Source organism: Odocoileus virginianus, chromosome 27, assembly GCF_023699985.2.
Source record: "Odocoileus virginianus isolate 20LAN1187 ecotype Illinois chromosome 27, Ovbor_1.2, whole genome shotgun sequence".
Classification (NCBI taxonomy): domain Eukaryota; kingdom Metazoa; phylum Chordata; class Mammalia; order Artiodactyla; family Cervidae; genus Odocoileus; species Odocoileus virginianus.
In genome coordinates, this window is record NC_069700.1 from 36,779,564 (window position 1) to 36,789,464 (window position 9,901).

Below are 9,901 nucleotides of genomic sequence, written 5' to 3' on the forward strand. Positions count from 1 at the left end.
CAGGGAAGGGCTTCAACAGGACCCCCCACACATCTAGTCCTGGGCCTTTCACAGTTACAAAGCCCCAGTGGGTAGAAGAGGGATCCTCCTACAAAAGCTCAGTCCGGAGTCCGAATCGGCAGCTGAGCCCAGAGACGGGCTCCAGAGTCGAGCTGGAGCGACCGCCCAGAACTGTCATGAGGGCATTCCTGGTGAGAGCGGGTGCAGCCTGGGGTCCCTTGAAGGAGTTTGAGGGGCCATCTGAAAGTGCAGAGAAGCCGAGAGCGGCAGAGGCTGCTTGGAGCTGAAAGCAGCCGGGCGGGGAGACCTGCAGGAGACAGTTTACCTGGAGGGGTGAGGTTGCCACAGCAAGGACCCAGGACTGGGGAGGGGGAGGTCTGTGTTGCCCACGGCCTGGCCCAGAGGGCATGAGGCCAGATACTGGGGGCACCATGGGGGCTTCCCTCCCCGACCTCGTCCCTTCCCTCACACGTCTTTCCTCCTCATGGTCGGTCTGGCCGAGGAGCAGGCACAGGCAGTGTGGGCACCTCTGCGGGGCTGGCATCTTGTCGGGCTGTGACCTCCCTGGGGGGAAGTTCCATCTCTCACCTGTGAGCTTGTGATGGAGGCCCAGGTCACATTTCTGGGTCCAGAATGTTTGCCTCAGTTATAAGTAACTGGAAAAGTCAGAGGAACAGCCCAGATTTTCGGGCTGGAGTCAAAAATGAAATAGGTTTTCTCCTATTTCCCCACATTGGGCTTATTTAATAATTCAACATTTCTTATTTTTAACTTGTAAATGTGGGGAATATTTATTATTCCTAGCTATTTCTGCTGTAATTAAAGAAAATTGAGAAGCAAAACAATGTGCAAAAAAAACTTTCTAAATGATGGCCTCTGAAAAATGGCAGGATGATGGTGATGACAAGGATATGTGTGTGTGATTAGTGAGTTCTTTTCCTTTCTCCCCTCTTCAGAGTCAGGGGCATGGAGACTTGCACTTCTTTGCAAGCATCTTAAACACCTCTGGCCCCAACCTAACTGGGCTGGTGTCTATACCCTCCAAGTAGGCTGAAATTACTGGGAAAGTCCATCACCTGTTCCCATCTTGCCTCCCAGGATGTGGGTAAGAGGCTCCTGAAACCTCTGAAGAGCTCCTTTGCAGGTTCCCACTGGGGCTCATTACAGGGAAAGGAAAGTTTTTGTGGTTTTTCAGACAGGTTCAGCTTAGCTAATGAAAAACAGAACGGGAGTCAGTTCAGTGCAAGAAGCCGAGGAGACAGAGCGCCCACCTGAAAATGTGCGAGAGTAGGTCTTTGGAAATAGAATGTACTAGGTTAAAAAAATTAGTTTCTAGGCCTTTCTCATTGCAGCTAGAAAATTAAATATTAACTAGAGAAACGTGCTTCTACTCATAGTCCAAAACAGTGTGCTGTGAATGAACGTGATATTGCCATTTTGGCTGGTTCTCTCTGCCCGGCTAGCGTGGGTTGCGTTGGTTGTCCCCATCCTCTCAGCACCAGTCCCCTTTGTGTTTGATGGCGTGTTGCCATGGTACCATCAAGAGGCACTTTCCTGCCCTGCACCTGTTAGTGGACTTTGCTATTCTCAGGGTCAGGAAGGGGGTGGGCAGGGAGAAGAAGATCATTTGATGACTTAAATTGCTTGAATAAGTCCCACAAATGTGGATGGAATCATGGTGAATGTATCTGCTTGCCGAGGAGTGGAAAATATTCCCTCATGCACAGTGTGTGCCAACGGTGCATTTCAGAATGATCTATTTATCTTTTCAAGTTTGGTTTGAACTTTCCCGTGCTTGACCCAGTACTGGAGTTGGCTTCGGAGGATTTAGAAGATTTTCTTATTAGATCTTGTCTGTCAGTTGACACTGTACTGTTTCTTATAGGACATCACTTTTGCAAATAAAGATGCTCTAGTGATTTAAAACATTTTTCCACGTATCCTAAACAGTTGTTTCTTTGTAATCATTAATCACTGTGAGCATTGCTTAGCTTTTAAGGATGTTTATTGATTGCTTCAGGAGGTTGTTCTTATTTTGGTAAGTCTAGTTTAAAAAATTTTACAGAGTCAGCAAAATCCCTCCAAATCACTGTCTTGAGTGACTAAATGAAATAATTCTATTTCTATTAATTATATTTAATTATAATAATTAACTATCTATATTCATTATAATAATTCTAATTCAGTTTCTTCACTTTTATCCCCCTCTATGTTCTATTTTGAAAAAAAATCAATTAAGCCTTTAAACTTGAATGTACTAAAGGAATAGCTTTGCTCAGGCATTTCTCTTAAGACAAGGTGAAGATATGGAAAGCGGGATGATTTGGAAGGGGTATAATGCTGGTAGCATTAGAATGTTTGAAGAAAGGACAGGAATAAAATTCAGCAAAGAGTAAAAATAATCTATTAAGGACATTCTCTGTCTTAGAATATTTTCACCAACAGGATGAGTGATATATTTTTAGATGGATGTTATCATTCTGCTTTATCACATTTTTAAGAGGCTGTATAGCACTTATTTTTCTTCTTCTTTTTTCTATATAACATTCATTTTTCTTCTTAAAATCTAAAGCACGAGCCAATCCTTTGGTGATCTCTCAGATAATAGATTCAACAGCAGTGACCAAAGAAATGCCCAGGAAGTTTTCATGAGAAATCAGAGAAGCTACATGCACAGTAAGGATTTGGTTGTGACTGTTGGAAGAGGTGATTTCTCTGATCCTGCTTTCAGCAGTTTGCATCAAGTTTCCAGCCATGTCTTTAGAGATTCTCAAGGTTACTCACAGTCCACGAGTGACAAACAGATACAACAATCCTTCAAGGCAAAGCTGGCCATGCAGGAACATGTTGCCACCTTGCCTCTTGGAAGCCTTCTTCTAGCTGTCAAATGGCCTCACTGGATATTAGCCTACATATGTGTGCATGTACATGTGTGTGTATGCATGCACTTGTGTGTGCTGTTGTGTGTGAGTTGAAATAATTCATCCATTGCAATCGATTTCTCTGGACCCACATATTTAGAAGCTACTAGTTATTTTTAGGATGCAAGAATAAAGTTCTCTTAGTTTGACAGTACAATACAGAGAAGTTTAACATCTGAAGTGGAGTGATTGAGTCTCCACTTATTCACAGAAACACATCTTTATTTGTCAATCGCTTTGCATGTATCTGCCTAACTTGGAGATGGCGAGGGCAGAACTGGCTCCAGAGATGGTGGCCCTGTCCTGGTCCGGGACCTATTACTGACTGACTGTGTGTCCTGAGGTAGGTGGCATAACTGCTCTGTACAATTCCTCCATACAGAATCTTTGGGAAACAAGAATATTTCTCTTAAGTTTTTCAAGCTCTTGAACTGCCAGTCACTGAGAGGAGTGAGATAAAAACACAAAATGCCACTCTTAATGAGTTTTATAAAAACTTTTCAGAAAGCCACGCCTGGGATGATGATGCTTTGTTTCTATCTTAGTTGGTTTCTCCTCTCTCGACACCCTCTTCCCTTCTGCTCTTCTTTTAGAAAATGCTGTTCCCTGCAAAGAAAATAATTACTTCCTTAATATTTTGGTGGATTTCCTTCTAGGTAAATTGCAGCTATTTGTGAAGAAAAATACAAGTGTTAGAAAATAAAATATAACAACTTGGAATAAAGAAAACTCTAAATTCATGATCTGGGTGGTTTGCAGAGTTTTAAAGTTGCTACTTTAATAAATACAAAGGTTAGAAAATATAAAACATAGGCCACTGTCGATTAAGAGCTAATTGTGTCCCTAATGGTAACCAGAATATTATTTCTAAGAAAAAAAAGTGGAGCGAGCACCGCCCCCCCCCCCTCCTTAGCCTTCCCTTCTCTCCCCCTCCCCGCTCCCCCCACCCCTACCCCGACCGCGGAGCAGCACCATGTCAGCACCTGCGGCCAAAATCGGTAAAAAGGAGCTCAACTCCAACTACGACGGGGCCAACGAGACCTCAGAAAAAGAACAGCAAGAAGCAATTGGACATATTGATGAAGTACAAAATGAAATAGACAGACTTAATGAACAAGCCAGTGAGGAGATTTTGAAAGTAGAACAGAAATATAACAAACTCCGCCAACCATTTTTTCAGAAGAGGTCAGAATTGATCGCCAAAATCCCCAATTTTGGGGTAACAACCTTTGTTAACCATCCACAAGTGTCTGCACTGCTTGGGGAGGAGGATGAAGAGGCGCTGCATTATTTGACAAGAGTTGAAGTGACAGAATTTGAAGACATTAAATCAGGTTACAGAATAGATTTTTATTTTGATGAAAACCCTTACTTCGAAAATGAAATTCTCTCCAAAGAATTTCATCTGAATGAGAGAGGTGACCCATCTTCAAAGTCCACTGAAATCAAATGGAAATCTGGAAAGGATTTGATGAAACGATCAAGTCAAACACAGAATAAAGCCAGCAGGAAGAGACAGCATGAGGAACCAGAAAGCTTCTTCACCTGATGTACTGATCATTCTGATGCAGGTGCAGATGAATTAGGAGAGGTCATCAAAGATGATATTTGGCCAAATCCGTTACAGTACTACTTGGTTCCTGACATGGATGATGAGGAAGGGGAAGGAGAAGAGGATGACGACGATGATGAAGAGGAGGAAGGATTGGAAGATATTGATGAAGAAGGGGATGAGGATGAAGGTGAAGAAGATGAAGATGATGATGAGGGGGAGGAAGGAGAGGAAGATGAAGGAGAAGATGACTAATGGAACACTGATGGATTCCAATCTTTTTAAATTTTCTCCAGTCCCTGGGAGCAAGTTGCAGTCTTTTTTTTTTTTTTTCTCCTCTTGTGCTCAGTCGCCCTGTTTTTGAGGTCTCTTTTCTCCTTTATACCATGGTTCACAACTTATTTGGGGGAGGGGGGAAATATCTTGAGCAGAATTCAGTGGGAAAAGAATCTATACCCCTTTCTGTTTCAAATTCATTTTTATTCCTTCCTGTCTCAACAAAAACTATGGAATCAACACCACCATGCTCTGTGGGAAAAAAAAGAAAAACCTTCTGCTCCCTTAGCTCTCTGCTGGAAGCTGGAGGGTGCTAGGCCCCTGTGTAGTAGTGCATAGAATTCTAGCTTTTTTCCTCCTTTCTCTGTATATTGGGCTCAGAGATTACACTGTATCTCTATGTGAATATGGACAGTTAGCATTTACCAACATGTATCTGTCTACTTTTTCTTGTTTAAAAAAAGAAAAAAAAAACTTAAAAAAATGCGGTTATTGAAGGTCAGCAAAGGGTCAGTTTGAGATGTTGGGTGGGTTAAGTGGGCATTTTGACAACATGTCTTCTCCTTTAGCATGTTTAATTGTGATGTTTAACGGACATCCTTGCAGTTTAAGATGACACTTAAACTAAAAAAAATTTAAAATAAATTTAAAATAAAATTTAAAATAAAATTTAAAATAAAATTCTCTCCTAATGATGACTTGAGCCCTGCCACTCGATGGGAGAATCATTAGAACCTGTAGGATCTTATTTGCAATTGACATTCTCTATTGTAATTTTGTTCCTGTTTATGTTTAAATTTTTCTTTTTGTTTCACTGGAAAGGAAAGACGATGCTCAGTTTGAAACGTTAAAAGTGTACAAGTTGCTTTGTTACAATAAAACTAAATGTGTACACACACACACACACACACAAAAAAAACAAAAGCACCTCCTTGACAGTTTCCTAGGCTATTGCATCTACCATGCTGACACAGAAAGCAGCCTTGATGTGAACGCAGTTATTGCTCAGAGAAATGTGTTCATAGATATTCCCATTTGCAGAAATTCCCCTGGCATCAGCAGTATTGGCTAAGATATTCCTCTTACACATAAATATTTAAAACATACCCCGAGGTTTACAGAAAAAACAACAGCCTCTATTTTGTGTGCTTGTCCTTGGGGAAAAGCAGAGCTGATATGTGAACATTAACAGTGTAGATTCACTTTTCAAAAGTAGCTCCAAATTCAGAGTCAGAAATAGTTTTCTAGTTGAGTGGTTCTCAGCTTTTCCAAGGATTGAGAACACCCTTTTCACATCTAAAAAGAGTCGCAGACTTCTTGTAAAACAAAGCAAAATTAAACAAAGCAAAATCACAAAAAATCCTGGTAGAATCATTATGTTTTCATTGCTTTCAATTGAAGGAATAAAATGATAAAATAGTTACTATGAATCTGGTAATTCTTTAAGAAACTTGTATTTCTTTTTCTCCTTTCCCTTGATTTTCTTCTATATTCATGTTGACTTTTTAGTTACATGTATATTTTGATATGTCACCTCAAATTCTTTGTGGGGAGAGTATAGGTGTTAAAAAAGAAAATCAGGGACTTCCCTGGTGGTCCACTGGTTGAGACTGAGCTTTCAGTGCGGGGACACAGGTTCAATTCCTGGTCATCCTGGTCATGGAGCCAGGATTCTACAGGCCATGAGGTGCGGTCAAAAAAAAAAAAAAAGTCAAGAAAAAAAGTTAATTCAGGAGTTTTTATTGGGTAAGTTATTTTATAAATGTAGGAATAGTTCATATTTAAACTATTTAAAGCTGCACATGCACAGAGATTAAGAAGTTGAGCAAGTGTGCAGGGCTTCCAATAAAAACTTGGGAGCCCACTGGACATCTCCCAGTTTCCACTCCTTAGCAACAACCACTTCCAACCAAGTGAGATTTTTGGTTTTTTTAAAATTTATTCCCATATCCCTATGTGGCAGATTTCTGTTATTACTTCTTTGCTACAACTTTGCTATTACTAAACTTTTACAGTTTTAGTCATAATGTATTGATTGATAGTCTTGCTTGGTATTTTTTCTTTTTTACCTACCATCCATTTTGACTTTCTGCCTTCCCCTCTCCTTCCTAATACAGTTGTACAAAAATTTTGGTTAAAAGAATATTCAATGCTATTATCTTTTGCGATAAAAATGCTATTTGAGGGTTAGAGAGGGATTATTGGGAGTTTGGGATCAGCAGATGCAACCTATTATATATTCACTTGATAAACAACAAAGTCCTACTGTATAGCAGGGGGAACACTATTTAATATCCTGGGATAAACAATAATTGAAGAGAATATGAAAAAGAATGTATATCTGTATATCATTGAATCATTTTGCTGTACAGCAGAAATTAACACAACATTGTAAATCAACTATATTTCAACAAAATAAAAAAGAAAAATGCTATTTTACGTTTTTTTCTCTTGTAAAGTACTTTATTTTCCTTGGAGTTAATAATTATTTGCTCCATTATCTTATATGCTTGTCACCAGTTTAATCCCATATTCTGTCAGTTGTCCAAATGTAATCAGTCATGTTAAGTTCTATCTCATCTTCCTCGCTGTTTCCCAGTTTGCTTAATTGCTCTCAAGACCTGTTTGAGAATCAGTTCTTCAGGAGTTCCCTTCACCATCTTCCTGCTGATTTTTTTTCACTCTGATGTTGGATTACCTGTTTTTTTTCCTCTGTCTTCCTGTTTCTTGGTTTATTTCCTCATTTTGGTGGGACATATCCTTTGGACTTCCTTGGTAGCTCAGAGGGGCTTCCCTGGTAGCTCAGATGGTTAAAAATCTGCCTGCAATGCAGGAGACCTGAGTTCAATCCCTGGGTCAGGATGATCCCCTGCAGATGGGAATGGCAACCCACTCCAGTATTCTTGCCTGGAAAATCCCATGAACAGAGGACCCTGGTGGGCTATAGTCCATGGGGTTGCGAAGAGTCGGACATGACTGAGTAACTAACACACACACGTCCTTTGGTAGTTTTCTGAAAAAAGATTTTTCAGGCTTACCTTATCAGAGCATATATATGTATATATACATATTTAATTTTATTGTAACTTTTAATCAATAGTTTGAGTACGTAATTCTAGTTTGGAAATTATTTTCCCTTGTAATTTTGACTTCTTGTTTCCAGAGTTTTTGTTAGGTTTTCCAATGCCATTCTAATTCTTGATCTTTTGCAAGAAAAAAAATGAAGCTTTCACAATCTTCTCTACCTTCCTGTTGTTCTGAAATTCCACATGATGATACAGCGTAATGTACGTCTATGTTTATCTATATATTAGAATTATGTGTACCTTTCAAGGTGAAAATTAATATTCTTCAAATATGGGGAACTGAAAAAATTATGTTGATTACTTATGTTTTTGTTTCTCTCTTCTCTCTTTCTGGATTTTCTATTACTTGGATCTTTGAGCTACTGGATTTCTCCTCTATTTTTTAATTTCTATTTTCCATATTTTTTTTTTTACTTCCTGGAAGATTTCTTCTTCCAAGTTTTTTATTTCTGCTATCATACTTTTGATTTCTCAGAGCTCCTTTTTTTCCCCAAGTATGTTTTTTGCATGCTTAAAAGAATAGTCTTCTGTTTCTTACTTCATGAATGTAATAGTTTCTCTTATCTTTTTGAGGATATTCATGGTATTTTGTGAGAAATTTTTTTTCTTCCTGCATTGCATCTATCTCCTATAAGTTACTTTCTTTCTTGTTATTTGCTCTGATCTGTCTTTCATAAGAGAGTTTCCACAAATGTCTGGTGATCCTTCCTTGTCTGCCTACTTTTTTTAACTTTAAATTTTTTGTCGTGTGCCTCATGGCTTGCAGGATCTTAGTTCCCTGACCAGGGGTTTCACGGCGTGAAAGTGCAGAGTCCCAACCATGGACCACCAGGGAACCTCCTAACTGCTTATTTTTCAGTGGGACATGAAGCTGACTGGAAGCTCTGTTTGCATGAATGGGGCCCGTTGACATGGTGTCTTTGTTCTGAAAGGCAGCCTGATGATGTCAGTATCTTCAGGACTTTTCTACTGGACTGGTGTGAATTTTCAGAGTAGTTTCCTTTCATTTTCTCCCCCTAAAATGCCTGTACCTCGTTTCCAGTAACCTGGTGGGGTGATGGTGGTGGGGTAGGTGTCTCAAATTCCATATATTAGCTTTTCCTTCAGTCTACTTATTCGGTTGCATAGAATAATTTTTCTTGGGTGTTTTTAGATGTAAAGAGAAAAACAAAAAGCCTCCAAGCCCTGGGGGAAGTTTTCAGAGTTTGTGCTGGATGTTGAGACTGATGATGTCATACAGCAAGAGATGTGAGAAGGCTCGTTAATTACATAATGGGGATTTCTGAGGCCCAGCAGGCAGGCTCTCCTGCAGGTGCAGAATGGCCTGAGCTAGCACAGGAAGGGGCCTGGCCTTTTCTTGTGTGGTCAGAGGGGTGAGCTGGGGAAAGGGCTCACGTGCAGAGAGAATGCTGTGGTTTCAATCGACGCCCTGCACAAGCAGGGAGCACCCAGCCTTTCTCAGATGCTGGGGATAAGGGAAGAGGGAGGGGTGAGCTTTGAGAGGATAAAAGGAATTTTTGTGTATTGAGGTATAGGGAAGTCATTCTGGTTTAGACATGAGCTAACTTGAATCTGATGCTCACTACAATAGCTTGTTTGTGGCATATCAAACATACATTGTACATCTGCTTTAATTATTAAAGAAAAGTAAAGAAATCCATGTTAGAAATAAAGATTAAATGCTCCTTTTCCTGGGGACCCAGTGCCAGTCCTCTTGGATGAGTAGTCTCCCTTCGCAGGCCTCGCTGGACATGCTGTGTGTGTTCAGCGTCTGTGTTTGAAAACCCTGAAGTGTTTCCCTGATTTGTTTAATGTGCTTTATTTGGACGAGATAGAAAACTGTGCTGTAAACTCTGCTTCTCGGGAGCTGTTTCTCAAAGTAATCTGGAAAGTGAGTTTCCTGGCTCTAGTCCTCAGTTTGACTCAAACTTGTTTCTATTCTTCCCCGCCCACCCCCCACCCCCCACCCCCAATTTCATTAATTTTTATTGGAATAAGCACAGGAAAAAGCAACCTCCATTTTTTTGTAGCATATTTTACATGTTTGCAGAAGCAAAGAGTTTTAC

General features: G+C 40.1%; 1 pseudogene; it reads left to right on the forward strand.

Moving 5' to 3' along the window:
• The first annotated feature begins 3,894 nt into the window (after positions 1–3,894).
• On the forward strand, positions 3,895–5,291 carry LOC139031466 (protein SET-like; annotated as a pseudogene).
• Positions 5,292–9,901: the final 4,610 nt, after the last annotated feature.